The sequence below is a fragment of the Bombus flavifrons genome, chromosome 15, assembly GCF_040668555.2.
Source record: "Bombus flavifrons isolate JBK064 chromosome 15, iyBomFlav1_principal, whole genome shotgun sequence".
NCBI lineage: Eukaryota > Metazoa > Arthropoda > Insecta > Hymenoptera > Apidae > Bombus > Bombus flavifrons.
Genome location: NC_138456.1, coordinates 152,216 through 170,760, shown reverse-complemented (window position 1 = coordinate 170,760; position 18,545 = coordinate 152,216).

The window sequence follows — 18,545 nt, the reverse complement described above, 5'->3', positions numbered from 1 at the left end:
TACCTTGTTCCGTCAGGGGCCATCGCCTCGTAATAGTCGTCGGTGAATTTTTTTTATTTGGTTTAATTATTCGACTCAGATATAATTATTATTAAAACTTTAGTTTATTTATTTTTGATTAGAAATACACTCGGAATAAGCTTGCGGCTTATTTATTCGGATTAACGTCGCGGATATAAATATATTTATTTATAAAGATGTTTTAAATCTCGCCAATGGAATGAACACTTAGAAAGATTTCTAATTTAATTGTGACTTAAACTGAGCAATTAATAAGAGACCGTCGAGGTGCAATGCGCGATAGACGACAATATATTGACAACAAAATAACAAGCCGAAACGTAACGTACAATTAGCGACAAAAAAATGGACTGAAACGTAACGTATAATTCGCGACAGAATAATGGACGATGTTCTGTGTTGCTGCGTTTATTTATAATAACATCCCCCACAGGGTGGCGGTCAACTGGTGGTTCGCTTCCGTGGGAATCGGGATGCTGCAGTTTGGGGTTCCCGAACTCGTACGTGAGAGAATGCAAATTCTGTAATCGTTGATGTCTCCTTTGCTTCGTTATCTTGTCTTTTAACTTCCAGATTCCCATCGCGGGTACGTGAGAAAATGCAAAAATCTGTATTTCGACTTAGTTCCCATCGGTTCTATTTTCTGCTGAGGTAGCGTCTAGGAGGCTGGAGCTTTCCATGCTGGTCTAGTCTTTTCTCGAGAATTTTTATGTTAATACTGTGGGAATAATTTTTGTTCTTCGGCGCGTGGAAGGGCCGGTGGCTAGAGTCTCATTATTATATCGACACTTGCTCCGGCAACACGCGCGATCCGCCACTCTCCCGCAATAAGGATTTCTTCTGATTTATCTTCCGTGAGTTTGGTTTTGAAGAATATTTCCATGCTATGGTTGCTTCCGGGATTTAATTTGATTTTCGATATTTGCTGTTTTCGTGGTTTTGATCTCTTTTCCTATTTTGTTGTTTCAGCGCAAGAGAAAGTGGGATTCCGAAGAACCGTGTGTGATTCCGAACGATGTATTCAGCGCATGACGCGTTGGCAGTTCCATCCTGAAGCTTCTTGATTTCGATTTTGCCGCTTTGGATATACCCCGTTCATATATTAGTTATATATATATATATATATTTATTTATTTATACATTTTAAATATATTTCTTTAGTTTTATATTTTCTTTTTACTCCATTATATATATATATATATTTTTTATACAAAGTAATTTTCGCATAATAAAATTGTTAACAATGTGTTTTATGATTCATTTCTCGCGGCTGATTTCCACCAATCCCCGGCCTTCCTGTCCCGTGTCTTTATTTATTGCTACCTCGGCTCGACGTTCCATTTTGTATTAAATATTTATTTTCGCTGTTCTTTCCTTTTCCTTTTCTTTTCTTTTCCCTATCGAAGGTATAATTTTATTATTATTATTTTTTTTGTAACACGTACGAATCAGTGCGCGCATGTTTCAAAATGGCCGCTCGTGAACGTCCCTCGCATACAGTGACTTCTATTGATCTCGGATCTATTTATCGATTATGTGTAAATCTTGTTTCGGCGTTTTGACGTATAGTTGAATTGAGAAATATTGTATTTTGTATTTATCTAATGTGTATAATTATTGCGTGTGTTCCGACGTGCGCGTATAAATCTAACATGGCTGCTCGCAAATGTCATCAGTGAGGTTACAGTGGCGGGTCTTTAGTTTTATCGAACTGATTTTTCTGTCTGTCGCTCGTTTTCCCTTATTCTACCGCAATTAGACTATATATTTATTGTTATTATTATTGTTAAAATGACAATAGTATTGTTCATGTGAATATATATATATATATATATTTATATTGTGTGTCATTTTAATGTGACTAATGTTTTGTAATTTTTTCGATAGTGCTATTTATTGTGCTAAGTAGTTTATTTTATAGTGTTCAATAATATAAAACACACACAAACGTATATATATATATATATATATATATATGCATATACATGTTTCTTGTAGTGGTGTAGTTTCATACGAAGTGAAATGTTAATTGTTTATTTCGTGTTTACTAGATTGTTAATTTTGATTTAGTAGAATAGAACACGCATACACACACGCGCATATAAGTATATATGTATATATTTCTGATAGTGTGACTTTTCATATAAATTCTTTAATTGTGTATTTGAGGTTATATGTCAATTATTTGTTTTCATATATACATATATGTTTTGTAATGTGACAACGTAGTATTGAGAGTTTTATTTCTATCGTTTACCAGATTATTATGTGTTCGATATGGTTTACATATTTATGCTGTACGCATTTCTCCCAGTCGAGGCGGTGTTAATTATTTTTGAACGTTTTAGCCTGTCGATAGGTTGTTACTTAGTCCCTAGTGTTGCGTTGTGTGTTCTATTTCTTTTATATTCATTTTTGTGTTTGCAATTCTTCAAGTCGTTGCGGTGTCAATTATTTTGAACGTTTTAGCCTGTCGATAGGTTGTTACTTAGTCCCTAGTGTTGCGTTGTGTGTTCTATTTCTTTTATATTCATTTAGATTATTAGTAGTAGTTTGGTTTAGAGTGTAGATTATATATTTATATATTTATATATATAGACATGCATGTTACGTAATGTAGTTCTCATTTATAATTATTTTACCCGAATGTTGGCTAGTTTTAAGTATGTATCTTAAATTAATAATTTTAATTTAATAATGTAGAGTGCGCACACATATATATATATTTCTGACGATGTAACCTCTATTTCTTTAATAATGCAATATTGTATGTTTTATGTATTCGTTAGACTATAAGTTCATTGATTTTATATACTCATATATTTATAGTTTGGTAATGTTGGATTTGTATTATTAGTATAGTATTGGAAGTATTGTTTCTAATATTTTCTGGGTTATTACATGTTTGGCATATATGTTTATATTTATATGTAACTCTCCAAGTTGTTGCTGCGTTGATTGAATAAAATATATTTATATACACATATATTCCTGGTGTTTCAATTATTTCCTTTTGTAGTTATTCTTATTTCTTGATTTACTCGTTTGGTTCGCGACTCGTTTAATTCATTAATTAATTTTATTTACTGATTTAAATTCTATCTTTTGTATTTTACATATTCCGTCTTCGTTGATTGATTGTAGTATATCTTCTTGTTGCTCCTTTTCCTTTATTTTGCAAATTTGTCATATATAATCCTTCTTATTCTTGGTTTATTTGATTGGTTCGTATCTAGTCCAGTTTATTAATTGATTTTATTTACTTTATTTTATACTGATAGTTGGATTTATTTGTCGCCCTCATTTGTTAATTTTTTATTTTGTTTTGTAGTAGCGTGTGTTCCTTGGTGTATACAAATTTTTCTCGCGCTGATTTGCGTATAGTAATTTTGTATCTTCGTTACGGCACGTGCGGAGCGCGGGACGTGACAGGTTGTTTATTACATTCTGCACGTAAAAAGGAGTAAAAGGAGCGCTTAAACGTCGAAATATCTCAAACGGGAAGGAAATGACGGTCAGTTTTCATCAAAATCGACGAAATCATCGAGATTTGCGAGCTGTTCCGTTTGTTTCGACGGTTAAACGGTTGTTTATTACATTCTGCACGTTAAATGGAGTAAAACGAGCTCTTAAACGTCGAAATATCTCAAACGGGAAGGAAACGCCGGTTAGTTTTCGTCAAAATCGACGAAATCATCGAGATTTGCGAGCTGTCCCGCTTGTTTCGACGGTTAAACGGTTGTTTATTACATTCTGCACGTAAAAAGGAGTAAAAAGAGCGCTGAAACGTCGAAATATCTCAAACGGGAAGGAAATGACGGTCAGTTTTCATCAAAATCGACGAAATCATCGAGATTTGCGAGCTGTTCCGCTTGTTTTGACGGTTAAACGGTTGTTTATTACATTCTGCACGTAAAAAGGAGTAAAAAGAGCGCTTAAACGTCGAAATATCTCAAACGGGAAGGAAACGACGGTCAGTTTTCATCAAAATCGACGAAATCATCGAGATTTGCGAGCTGTTCCGCTTGTTTCGACGGTTAAACGGTTGTATATTGCATTCTGTACGTAAAAAGGAGTAAAAAGAGCGCTTAAACGTCGAAATATCTCAAACGGGAAGGAAAGGACGGTCAGTTTTCATCAAAATCGACGAAATCATCGAGATTTGCGAGCTGTTCCGCTTGTTTCGACGGTTAAACGTTTGTTTATTACATTCTGCTCGTAAAAAGGAGTAAAAGGAGCGCTTAAACGTCGAAATATCTCAAACGGGAAGGAAACGACGGTCAGTTTTCATCAAAATCGACGAAATCATCGAGATTTGCGAGCTGTTCCGCTTGTTTCGACGGTTAAACGGTTGTTTATTACATTCTGCACGTAAAAAGGAGTAAAAGGAGCGCTTAAACGTCGAAATATCTCAAACGGGAAGGAAATGACGGTCAGTTTTCATCAAAATCGACGAAATCATCGAGATTTGCGAGCTGTTCCGTTTGTTTCGACGGTTAAACGGTTGTTTATTACATTCTGCACGTTAAATGGAGTAAAACGAGCTCTTAAACGTCGAAATATCACAAACGGGAAGGAAACGCCGGTTAGTTTTCGTCAAAATCGACGAAATCATCGAGATTTGCGAGCTGTCCCGCTTGTTTCGACGGTTAAACGGTTGTTTATTACATTCTGCACGTAAAAAGGAGTAAAAAGAGCGCTGAAACGTCGAAATATCTCAAACGGGAAGGAAATGACGGTCAGTTTTCATCAAAATCGACGAAATCATCGAGATTTGCGAGCTGTTCCGCTTGTTTCGACGGTTAATCGGTTGTTTATTACATTCTGCAAGTAAAAAGGAGTGAAATGAGCTTTTAAACGTCGAAATATCTCAAACGGGAGAGAAATGACGGCCAGTTTTCATCAAAATGGACGAAAACATCGAGATTTGCGAGCAGTTCCGCTTGTTTCGACGGTGAAACGGTTGTTTATTACATTCTGCAAGTAAAAGGGAGTGAAATGAGCGTTTAAACGTCGAAATATCTCAAACGGGAAGGAAATGACGGTCAGTTTTCATCAAAATCGACGAAATCATCGAGATTTGCAAGCTCTTCCGCTTGTTTCGACGGTTAAACGGTTGTTTATTACATTCTGCAAGTAAAAAGGAGTGAAATGAGCGTTTAAACGTCGAAATATCTCAAACGGGAAGGAAATGACGGTCAGTTTTCATCAAAATGGACGAAAACATCGAGATTTGCGAGCTGTTCCGCTTGTTTCGACGGTTAAACGGTTGTGCATTGCATTCTGCACGTAAAAAGGAGTAAAAAGAGCACTTAAACGTCGAAATATCTCAAACGGGAAGGAAATGACGGTCAGTTTTCATCAAAATCGACGAAGTCATCGAGATTTGCGAGCTGTTCCGCTTGTTTCGACGCTGAAACCGGCTTGTATTACATTCTGCACGTTAAATGGAGTAAAACGAGCTCTTAAACGTCGAAATATCTCAAACGGGAAGGAAACGACGATTAGTTTTCGTCAAAATCGACGAAATCATCGAGATTTGCGAGCTGTTCCGTTTGTTTCGACGGTTAAACGGTTGTTTATTACATTCTGCACGTTAAATGGAGTAAAACGAGCTCTTAAACGTCGAAATATCTCAAACGGGAAGGAAAGGACGGTCAGTTTTCATCAAAATCGACGAAATCATCGAGATTTGCGAGCTGTTCCGCTTGTTTCGACGGTTAAACGTTTGTTTATTACATTCTGCTCGTAAAAAGGAGTAAAAGGAGCGCTTAAACGTCGAAATATCTCAAACGGGAAGGAAACGACGGTCAGTTTTCATCAAAATCGACGAAATCATCGAGATTTGCGAGCTGTTCCGCTTGTTTCGACGGTTAAACGGTTGTTTATTACATTCTGCACGTAAAAAGGAGTAAAAGGAGCGCTTAAACGTCGAAATATCTCAAACGGGAAGGAAAGGACGGTCAGTTTTCATCAAAATCGACGAAATCATCGAGATTTGCGAGCTGTTCCGTTTGTTTCGACGGTTAAACGGTTGTTTATTACATTCTGCACGTTAAATGGAGTAAAACGAGCTCTTAAACGTCGAAATATCTCAAACGGGAAGGAAACGCCGGTTAGTTTTCGTCAAAATCGACGAAATCATCGAGATTTGCGAGCTGTCCCGCTTGTTTCGACGGTTAAACGGTTGTTTATTACATTCTGCACGTAAAAAGGAGTAAAAAGAGCGCTGAAACGTCGAAATATCTCAAACGGGAAGGAAATGACGGTCAGTTTTCATCAAAATCGACGAAATCATCGAGATTTGCGAGCTGTTCCGCTTGTTTCGACGGTTAATCGGTTGTTTATTACATTCTGCAAGTAAAAAGGAGTGAAATGAGCTTTTAAACGTCGAAATATCTCAAACGGGAGAGAAATGACGGCCAGTTTTCATCAAAATGGACGAAAACATCGAGATTTGCGAGCTGTTCCGCTTGTTTCGACGGTGAAACGGTTGTTTATTACATTCTGCAAGTAAAAGGGAGTGAAATGAGCGTTTAAACGTCGAAATATCTCAAACGGGAAGGAAATGACGGTCAGTTTTCATCAAAATCGACGAAATCATCGAGATTTGCAAGCTCTTCCGCTTGTTTCGACGGTTAAACGGTTGTTTATTACATTCTGCAAGTAAAAAGGAGTGAAATGAGCGTTTAAACGTCGAAATATCTCAAACGGGAAGGAAATGACGGTCAGTTTTCATCAAAATGGACGAAAACATCGAGATTTGCGAGCTGTTCCGCTTGTTTCGACGGTTAAACGGTTGTGCATTGCATTCTGCACGTAAAAAGGAGTAAAAAGAGCACTTAAACGTCGAAATATCTCAAACGGGAAGGAAATGACGGTCAGTTTTCATCAAAATCGACGAAGTCATCGAGATTTGCGAGCTGTTCCGCTTGTTTCGACGCTGAAACCGGCTTGTATTACATTCTGCACGTTAAATGGAGTAAAACGAGCTCTTAAACGTCGAAATATCTCAAACGGGAAGGAAACGACGATTAGTTTTCGTCAAAATCGACGAAATCATCGAGATTTGCGAGCTGTTCCGTTTGTTTCGACGGTTAAACGGTTGTTTATTACATTCTGCACGTTAAATGGAGTAAAACGAGCTCTTAAACGTCGAAATATCTCAAACGGGAAGGAAACGCCGGTTAGTTTTCGTCAAAATCGACGAAATCATCGAGATTTGCGAGCTGTCCCGCTTGTTTCGACGGTTAAACGGTTGTTTATTACATTCTGCACGTAAAAAGGAGTAAAAAGAGCGCTGAAACGTCGAAATATCTCAAACGGGAAGGAAATGACGGTCAGTTTTCATCAAAATCGACGAAATCATCGAGATTTGCGAGCTGTTCCGCTTGTTTCGACGGTTAAACGGTTGTTTATTACATTCTGCACGTAAAAAGGAGTAAAAGGAGCGCTTAAACGTCGAAATATCTCAAACGGGAAGGAAATGACGGTCAGTTTTCATCAAAATCGACGAAATCATCGAGATTTGCGAGCTGTTCCGCTTGTTTCGACGGTTAAACGGTTGTTTATTACATTCTGCACGTAAAAAGGAGTAAAAGGAGCGCTTAAACGTCGAAATATCTCAAACGGGAAGGAAATGACGGTCAGTTTTCATCAAAATCGACGAAATCATCGAGATTTGCGAGCTGTTCCGCTTGTTTCGACGGTTAATCGGTTGTTTATTACATTCTGCAAGTAAAAAGGAGTGAAGTGAGCTTTTAAACGTCGAAATAACTCAAACGGGAAGGAAATGACGGTCAGTTTTCATAAAAATCGACGAAATCATCGAGATTTGCGAGCTGTTCCGCTTGTTTCGACGGTTAAACGGTTGTGCATTGCATTCTGCACGTAAAAAGGAGTGAAATGAGCTTTTAAACGTCGAAATATCTCAAACGGGAGAGAAATGACGGCCAGTTTTCATCAAAATGGACGAAAACATCGAGATTTGCGAGCTGTTCCGCTTGTTTCGACGGTGAAACGGTTGTTTATTACATTCTGCAAGTAAAAGGGAGTGAAATGAGCGTTTAAACGTCGAAATATCTCAAACGGGAAGGAAATGACGGTCAGTTTTCATCAAAATCGACGAAATCATCGAGATTTGCGAGCTGTTGGGCTTGTTTCGACGGTTAAACGGTTGTTTATTACATTCTGCAAGTAAAAAGGAGTGAAATGAGCGTTTAAACGTCGAAATATCTCAAACGGGAAGGAAATGACGGTCAGTTTTCATAAAAATCGACGAAATCATCGAGATTTGCGAGCTGTTCCGCTTGTTTCGACGGTTAAACGGTTGTTTATTACATTCTGCACGTAAAAAGGAGTAAAAAGAGCGCTTAAACGTCGAAATATCTCAAACGGGAAGGAAACGACGGTCAGTTTTCATCAAAATCGACGAAATCATCGAGATTTGCGAGCTGTTCCGCTTGTTTCGACGGTTAAACGGTTGTATATTGCATTCTGTACGTAAAAAGGAGTAAAAAGAGCGCTTAAACGTCGAAATATCTCAAACGGGAAGGAAAGGACGGTCAGTTTTCATCAAAATCGACGAAATCATCGAGATTTGCGAGCTGTTCCGCTTGTTTCGACGGTTAAACGTTTGTTTATTACATTCTGCTCGTAAAAAGGAGTAAAAGGAGCGCTTAAACGTCGAAATATCTCAAACGGGAAGGAAACGACGGTCAGTTTTCATCAAAATCGACGAAATCATCGAGATTTGCGAGCTGTTCCGCTTGTTTCGACGGTTAAACGGTTGTTTATTACATTCTGCACGTAAAAAGGAGTAAAAGGAGCGCTTAAACGTCGAAATATCTCAAACGGGAAGGAAATGACGGTCAGTTTTCATCAAAATCGACGAAATCATCGAGATTTGCGAGCTGTTCCGTTTGTTTCGACGGTTAAACGGTTGTTTATTACATTCTGCACGTTAAATGGAGTAAAACGAGCTCTTAAACGTCGAAATATCTCAAACGGGAAGGAAACGCCGGTTAGTTTTCGTCAAAATCGACGAAATCATCGAGATTTGCGAGCTGTCCCGCTTGTTTCGACGGTTAAACGGTTGTTTATTACATTCTGCACGTAAAAAGGAGTAAAAAGAGCGCTGAAACGTCGAAATATCTCAAACGGGAAGGAAATGACGGTCAGTTTTCATCAAAATCGACGAAATCATCGAGATTTGCGAGCTGTTCCGCTTGTTTTGACGGTTAAACGGTTGTTTATTACATTCTGCACGTAAAAAGGAGTAAAAAGAGCGCTTAAACGTCGAAATATCTCAAACGGGAAGGAAACGACGGTCAGTTTTCATCAAAATCGACGAAATCATCGAGATTTGCGAGCTGTTCCGCTTGTTTCGACGGTTAAACGGTTGTATATTGCATTCTGTACGTAAAAAGGAGTAAAAAGAGCGCTTAAACGTCGAAATATCTCAAACGGGAAGGAAAGGACGGTCAGTTTTCATCAAAATCGACGAAATCATCGAGATTTGCGAGCTGTTCCGCTTGTTTCGACGGTTAAACGTTTGTTTATTACATTCTGCTCGTAAAAAGGAGTAAAAGGAGCGCTTAAACGTCGAAATATCTCAAACGGGAAGGAAACGACGGTCAGTTTTCATCAAAATCGACGAAATCATCGAGATTTGCGAGCTGTTCCGCTTGTTTCGACGGTTAAACGGTTGTTTATTACATTCTGCACGTAAAAAGGAGTAAAAGGAGCGCTTAAACGTCGAAATATCTCAAACGGGAAGGAAATGACGGTCAGTTTTCATCAAAATCGACGAAATCATCGAGATTTGCGAGCTGTTCCGTTTGTTTCGACGGTTAAACGGTTGTTTATTACATTCTGCACGTTAAATGGAGTAAAACGAGCTCTTAAACGTCGAAATATCACAAACGGGAAGGAAACGCCGGTTAGTTTTCGTCAAAATCGACGAAATCATCGAGATTTGCGAGCTGTCCCGCTTGTTTCGACGGTTAAACGGTTGTTTATTACATTCTGCACGTAAAAAGGAGTAAAAAGAGCGCTGAAACGTCGAAATATCTCAAACGGGAAGGAAATGACGGTCAGTTTTCATCAAAATCGACGAAATCATCGAGATTTGCGAGCTGTTCCGCTTGTTTCGACGGTTAATCGGTTGTTTATTACATTCTGCAAGTAAAAAGGAGTGAAATGAGCTTTTAAACGTCGAAATATCTCAAACGGGAGAGAAATGACGGCCAGTTTTCATCAAAATGGACGAAAACATCGAGATTTGCGAGCTGTTCCGCTTGTTTCGACGGTGAAACGGTTGTTTATTACATTCTGCAAGTAAAAGGGAGTGAAATGAGCGTTTAAACGTCGAAATATCTCAAACGGGAAGGAAATGACGGTCAGTTTTCATCAAAATCGACGAAATCATCGAGATTTGCAAGCTCTTCCGCTTGTTTCGACGGTTAAACGGTTGTTTATTACATTCTGCAAGTAAAAAGGAGTGAAATGAGCGTTTAAACGTCGAAATATCTCAAACGGGAAGGAAATGACGGTCAGTTTTCATCAAAATGGACGAAAACATCGAGATTTGCGAGCTGTTCCGCTTGTTTCGACGGTTAAACGGTTGTGCATTGCATTCTGCACGTAAAAAGGAGTAAAAAGAGCACTTAAACGTCGAAATATCTCAAACGGGAAGGAAATGACGGTCAGTTTTCATCAAAATCGACGAAGTCATCGAGATTTGCGAGCTGTTCCGCTTGTTTCGACGCTGAAACCGGCTTGTATTACATTCTGCACGTTAAATGGAGTAAAACGAGCTCTTAAACGTCGAAATATCTCAAACGGGAAGGAAACGACGATTAGTTTTCGTCAAAATCGACGAAATCATCGAGATTTGCGAGCTGTTCCGTTTGTTTCGACGGTTAAACGGTTGTTTATTACATTCTGCACGTTAAATGGAGTAAAACGAGCTCTTAAACGTCGAAATATCTCAAACGGGAAGGAAAGGACGGTCAGTTTTCATCAAAATCGACGAAATCATCGAGATTTGCGAGCTGTTCCGCTTGTTTCGACGGTTAAACGTTTGTTTATTACATTCTGCTCGTAAAAAGGAGTAAAAGGAGCGCTTAAACGTCGAAATATCTCAAACGGGAAGGAAACGACGGTCAGTTTTCATCAAAATCGACGAAATCATCGAGATTTGCGAGCTGTTCCGCTTGTTTCGACGGTTAAACGGTTGTTTATTACATTCTGCACGTAAAAAGGAGTAAAAGGAGCGCTTAAACGTCGAAATATCTCAAACGGGAAGGAAAGGACGGTCAGTTTTCATCAAAATCGACGAAATCATCGAGATTTGCGAGCTGTTCCGTTTGTTTCGACGGTTAAACGGTTGTTTATTACATTCTGCACGTTAAATGGAGTAAAACGAGCTCTTAAACGTCGAAATATCTCAAACGGGAAGGAAACGCCGGTTAGTTTTCGTCAAAATCGACGAAATCATCGAGATTTGCGAGCTGTCCCGCTTGTTTCGACGGTTAAACGGTTGTTTATTACATTCTGCACGTAAAAAGGAGTAAAAAGAGCGCTGAAACGTCGAAATATCTCAAACGGGAAGGAAATGACGGTCAGTTTTCATCAAAATCGACGAAATCATCGAGATTTGCGAGCTGTTCCGCTTGTTTCGACGGTTAATCGGTTGTTTATTACATTCTGCAAGTAAAAAGGAGTGAAATGAGCTTTTAAACGTCGAAATATCTCAAACGGGAGAGAAATGACGGCCAGTTTTCATCAAAATGGACGAAAACATCGAGATTTGCGAGCTGTTCCGCTTGTTTCGACGGTGAAACGGTTGTTTATTACATTCTGCAAGTAAAAGGGAGTGAAATGAGCGTTTAAACGTCGAAATATCTCAAACGGGAAGGAAATGACGGTCAGTTTTCATCAAAATCGACGAAATCATCGAGATTTGCAAGCTCTTCCGCTTGTTTCGACGGTTAAACGGTTGTTTATTACATTCTGCAAGTAAAAAGGAGTGAAATGAGCGTTTAAACGTCGAAATATCTCAAACGGGAAGGAAATGACGGTCAGTTTTCATCAAAATGGACGAAAACATCGAGATTTGCGAGCTGTTCCGCTTGTTTCGACGGTTAAACGGTTGTGCATTGCATTCTGCACGTAAAAAGGAGTAAAAAGAGCACTTAAACGTCGAAATATCTCAAACGGGAAGGAAATGACGGTCAGTTTTCATCAAAATCGACGAAGTCATCGAGATTTGCGAGCTGTTCCGCTTGTTTCGACGCTGAAACCGGCTTGTATTACATTCTGCACGTTAAATGGAGTAAAACGAGCTCTTAAACGTCGAAATATCTCAAACGGGAAGGAAACGACGATTAGTTTTCGTCAAAATCGACGAAATCATCGAGATTTGCGAGCTGTTCCGTTTGTTTCGACGGTTAAACGGTTGTTTATTACATTCTGCACGTTAAATGGAGTAAAACGAGCTCTTAAACGTCGAAATATCTCAAACGGGAAGGAAACGCCGGTTAGTTTTCGTCAAAATCGACGAAATCATCGAGATTTGCGAGCTGTCCCGCTTGTTTCGACGGTTAAACGGTTGTTTATTACATTCTGCACGTAAAAAGGAGTAAAAAGAGCGCTGAAACGTCGAAATATCTCAAACGGGAAGGAAATGACGGTCAGTTTTCATCAAAATCGACGAAATCATCGAGATTTGCGAGCTGTTCCGCTTGTTTCGACGGTTAAACGGTTGTTTATTACATTCTGCACGTAAAAAGGAGTAAAAGGAGCGCTTAAACGTCGAAATATCTCAAACGGGAAGGAAATGACGGTCAGTTTTCATCAAAATCGACGAAATCATCGAGATTTGCGAGCTGTTCCGCTTGTTTCGACGGTTAAACGGTTGTTTATTACATTCTGCACGTAAAAAGGAGTAAAAGGAGCGCTTAAACGTCGAAATATCTCAAACGGGAAGGAAATGACGGTCAGTTTTCATCAAAATCGACGAAATCATCGAGATTTGCGAGCTGTTCCGCTTGTTTCGACGGTTAATCGGTTGTTTATTACATTCTGCAAGTAAAAAGGAGTGAAGTGAGCTTTTAAACGTCGAAATAACTCAAACGGGAAGGAAATGACGGTCAGTTTTCATAAAAATCGACGAAATCATCGAGATTTGCGAGCTGTTCCGCTTGTTTCGACGGTTAAACGGTTGTGCATTGCATTCTGCACGTAAAAAGGAGTGAAATGAGCTTTTAAACGTCGAAATATCTCAAACGGGAGAGAAATGACGGCCAGTTTTCATCAAAATGGACGAAAACATCGAGATTTGCGAGCTGTTCCGCTTGTTTCGACGGTGAAACGGTTGTTTATTACATTCTGCAAGTAAAAGGGAGTGAAATGAGCGTTTAAACGTCGAAATATCTCAAACGGGAAGGAAATGACGGTCAGTTTTCATCAAAATCGACGAAATCATCGAGATTTGCGAGCTGTTGGGCTTGTTTCGACGGTTAAACGGTTGTTTATTACATTCTGCAAGTAAAAAGGAGTGAAATGAGCGTTTAAACGTCGAAATATCTCAAACGGGAAGGAAATGACGGTCAGTTTTCATAAAAATCGACGAAATCATCGAGATTTGCGAGCTGTTCCGCTTGTTTCGACGGTTAAACGGTTGTGCATTGCATTCTGCACGTAAAAAGGAGTGAAATGAGCTTTTAAACGTCGAAATATCTCAAACGGGAGAGAAATGACGGCCAGTTTTCATCAAAATGGACGAAAACATCGAGATTTGCGAGCTGTTCCGCTTGTTTCGACGGTGAAACGGTTGTTTATTACATTCTGCAAGTAAAAGGGAGTGAAATGAGCGTTTAAACGTCGAAATATCTCAAACGGGAAGGAAATGACGGTCAGTTTTCATCAAAATCGACGAAATCATCGAGATTTGCGAGCTGTTGGGCTTGTTTCGACGGTTAAACGGTTGTTTATTACATTCTGCAAGTAAAAAGGAGTGAAATGAGCGTTTAAACGTCGAAATATCTCAAACGGGAAGGAAATGACGGTCAGTTTTCATCAAAATCGACGAAATCATCGAGATTTGCGAGCTGTTCCGCTTGTTTCGACGGTTAAACGGTTGTTTATTACATTCTGCACGTAAAAAGGAGTAAAAGGAGCGCTTAAACGTCGAAATATCTCAAACGGGAAGGAAATGACGGTCAGTTTTCATCAAAATCGACGAAATCATCGAGATTTGCGAGCTGTTCCGCTTGTTTCGACGCTGAAACCGGCTTGTATTACATTCTGCACGTTAAATGGAGTAAAACGAGCTCTTAAACGTCGAAATATCTCAAACGGGAAGGAAACGACGGTCAGTTTTCATCAAAATCGACGAAATCATCGAGATTTGCGAGCTGTTCCGCTTGTTTCGACGGTTAAACGGTTGTTTATTACATTCTGCAAGTAAAAAGGAGTGAAATGAGCGTTTAAACGTCGAAATATCTCAAACGGGAAGGAGATGTCGGTCAGTTTTCATCAAAATCGACGAAATCATCGAGATTTGCGAGCTGTTCCGCTTGTTTCGACGGTTAAACGGTTGTGCATTGCATTCTGCACGTAAAAAGGAGTAAAAAGAGCGCTTAAACGTCGAAATATCTCAAACGGGAAGGAAATGACGGTCAGTTTTCATCAAAATCGACGAAATCATCGAGATTTGCGAGCTGTTCCGCTTGTTTCGACGCTGAAACCGGCTTGTATTACATTCTGCACGTTAAATGGAGTAAAACGAGCTCTTAAACGTCGAAATATCTCAAACGGGAAGGAAACGACGATTAGTTTTCGTCAAAATCGACGAAATCATCGAGATTTGCGAGCTGTTCCGTTTGTTTCGACGGTTAAACGGTTGTTTATTACATTCTGCACGTTAAATGGAGTAAAACGAGCTCTTAAACGTCGAAATATCTCAAACGGGAAGGAAACGCCGGTTAGTTTTCGTCAAAATCGACGAAATCATCGATATTTGCGAGCTGTTTCGCTTGTTTCGACGGTTAAACGGTTGTTTATTACATTCTGCACGTAAAAAGGAGTAAAAAGAGCGCTGAAACGTCGAAATATCTCAAACGGGAAGGAAACGCCGGTTAGTTTTCGTCAAAATCGACGAAATCATCGAGATTTGCGAGCTGTCCCGCTTGTTTCGACTGTTAAACGGTTGTTTATTATATTCTGCACGTAAAAAGGACTAAAAAGAGCGCTGAAACGTCGAAATATCTCAAACGGGAAGGAAATGACGGTCAGTTTTCATCAAAATCGACGAAATCATCGAGATTTGCGAGCTGTTCCGCTTGTTTTGACGGTTAAACGGTTGTTTATTACATTCTGCACGTAAAAAGGAGTAAAAAGAGCGCTTAAACGTCGAAATATCTCAAACGGGAAGGAAACGACGGTCAGTTTTCATCAAAATCGACGAAATCATCGAGATTTGCGAGCTGTTCCGCTTGTTTCGACGGTTAAACGGTTGTATATTGCATTCTGTACGTAAAAAGGAGTAAAAAGAGCGCTTAAACGTCGAAATATCTCAAACGGGAAGGAAAGGACGGTCAGTTTTCATCAAAATCGACGAAATCATCGAGATTTGCGAGCTGTTCCGCTTGTTTCGACGGTTAAACGTTTGTTTATTACATTCTGCTCGTAAAAAGGAGTAAAAGGAGCGCTTAAACGTCGAAATATCTCAAACGGGAAGGAAACGACGGTCAGTTTTCATCAAAATCGACGAAATCATCGAGATTTGCGAGCTGTTCCGCTTGTTTCGACGGTTAAACGGTTGTGCATTGCATTCTGCACGTAAAAAGGAGTAAAAAGAGCGCTTAAACGTCGAAATATCTCAAACGGGAAGGAAATGACGGTCAGTTTTCTTCAAAATCGACGAAATCATCGAGATTTGCGAGCTGTTCCGCTTGTTTCGACGGTTAAACGGTTGTGCATTGCATTCTGCACGTAAAAAGGAGTAAAAAGAGCGCTTAAACGTCGAAATATCTCAAACGGGAAGGAAATGACGGTCAGTTTTCATCAAAATCGACGAAATCATCGAGATTTGCGAGCTGTTCCGCTTGTTTCGACGCTGAAACCGGCTTGTATTACATTCTGCACGTTAAATGGAGTAAAACGAGCTCTTAAACGTCGAAATATCTCAAACGGGAAGGAAACGACGGTCAGTTTTCATCAAAATCGACGAAATCATCGAGATTTGCGAGCTGTTCCGCTTGTTTCGACGGTTAAACGGTTGTTTATTACATTCTGCAAGTAAAAAGGAGTGAAATGAGCGTTTAAACGTCGAAATATCTCAAACGGGAAGGAGATGTCGGTCAGTTTTCATCAAAATCGACGAAATCATCGAGATTTGCGAGCTGTTCCGCTTGTTTCGACGGTTAAACGGTTGTGCATTGCATTCTGCACGTAAAAAGGAGTAAAAAGAGCGCTTAAACGTCGAAATATCTCAAACGGGAAGGAAATGACGGTCAGTTTTCATCAAAATCGACGAAATCATCGAGATTTGCGAGCTGTTCCGCTTGTTTCGACGCTGAAACCGGCTTGTATTACATTCTGCACGTTAAATGGAGTAAAACGAGCTCTTAAACGTCGAAATATCTCAAACGGGAAGGAAACGACGATAAGTTTTCGTCAAAATCGACGAAATCATCGAGATTTGCGAGCTGTTCCGTTTGTTTCGACGGTTAAACGGTTGTTTATTACATTCTGCACGTTAAATGGAGTAAAACGAGCTCTTAAACGTCGAAATATCTCAAACGGGAAGGAAACGCCGGTTAGTTTTCGTCAAAATCGACGAAATCATCGATATTTGCGAGCTGTTTCGCTTGTTTCGACGGTTAAACGGTTGTTTATTACATTCTGCACGTAAAAAGGAGTAAAAAGAGCGCTGAAACGTCGAAATATCTCAAACGGGAAGGAAACGCCGGTTAGTTTTCGTCAAAATCGACGAAATCATCGAGATTTGCGAGCTGTCCCGCTTGTTTCGACTGTTAAACGGTTGTTTATTATATTCTGCACGTAAAAAGGACTAAAAAGAGCGCTGAAACGTCGAAATATCTCAAACGGGAAGGAAATGACGGTCAGTTTTCATCAAAATCGACGAAATCATCGAGATTTGCGAGCTGTTCCGCTTGTTTTGACGGTTAAACGGTTGTTTATTACATTCTGCACGTAAAAAGGAGTAAAAAGAGCGCTTAAACGTCGAAATATCTCAAACGGGAAGGAAACGACGGTCAGTTTTCATCAAAATCGACGAAATCATCGAGATTTGCGAGCTGTTCCGCTTGTTTCGACGGTTAAACGGTTGTATATTGCATTCTGTACGTAAAAAGGAGTAAAAAGAGCGCTTAAACGTCGAAATATCTCAAACGGGAAGGAAAGGACGGTCAGTTTTCATCAAAATCGACGAAATCATCGAGATTTGCGAGCTGTTCCGCTTGTTTCGACGGTTAAACGTTTGTTTATTACATTCTGCTCGTAAAAAGGAGTAAAAGGAGCGCTTAAACGTCGAAATATCTCAAACGGGAAGGAAACGACGGTCAGTTTTCATCAAAATCGACGAAATCATCGAGATTTGCGAGCTGTTCCGCTTGTTTCGACGGTTAAACGGTTGTGCATTGCATTCTGCACGTAAAAAGGAGTAAAAAGAGCGCTTAAACGTCGAAATATCTCAAACGGGAAGGAAATGACGGTCAGTTTTCTTCAAAATCGACGAAATCATCGAGATTTGCGAGCTGTTCCGCTTGTTTCGACGGTTAAACGGTTGTGCATTGCATTCTGCACGTAAAAAGGAGTAAAAAGAGCGCTTAAACGTCGAAATATCTCAAACGGGAAGGAAATGACGGTCAGTTTTCATCAAAATCGACGAAATCATCGAGATTTGCGAGCTGTTCCGCTTGTTTCGACGCTGAAACCGGCTTGTATTACATTCTGCACGTTAAATGGAGTAAAACGAGCTCTTAAACGTCGAAATATCTCAAACGGGAAGGAAACGACGGTCAGTTTTCATCAAAATCGACGAAATCATCGAGATTTGCGAGCTGTTCCGCTTGTTTCGACGGTTAAACGGTTGTTTATTACATTCTGCAAGTAAAAAGGAGTGAAATGAGCGTTTAAACGTCGAAATATCTCAAACGGGAAGGAGATGTCGGTCAGTTTTCATCAAAATCGACGAAATCATCGAGATTTGCGAGCTGTTCCGCTTGTTTCGACGGTTAAACGGTTGTGCATTGCATTCTGCACGTAAAAAGGAGTAAAAAGAGCGCTTAAACGTCGAAATATCTCAAACGGGAAGGAAACGACGATTAGTTTTCGTCAAAATCGACGAAATCATCGAGATTTGCGAGCTGTTCCGTTTGTTTCGACGGTTAAACGGTTGTTTATTACATTCTGCACGTTAAATGGAGTAAAACGAGCTCTTAAACGTCGAAATATCTCAAACGGGAAGGAAACGCCGGTTAGTTTTCGTCAAA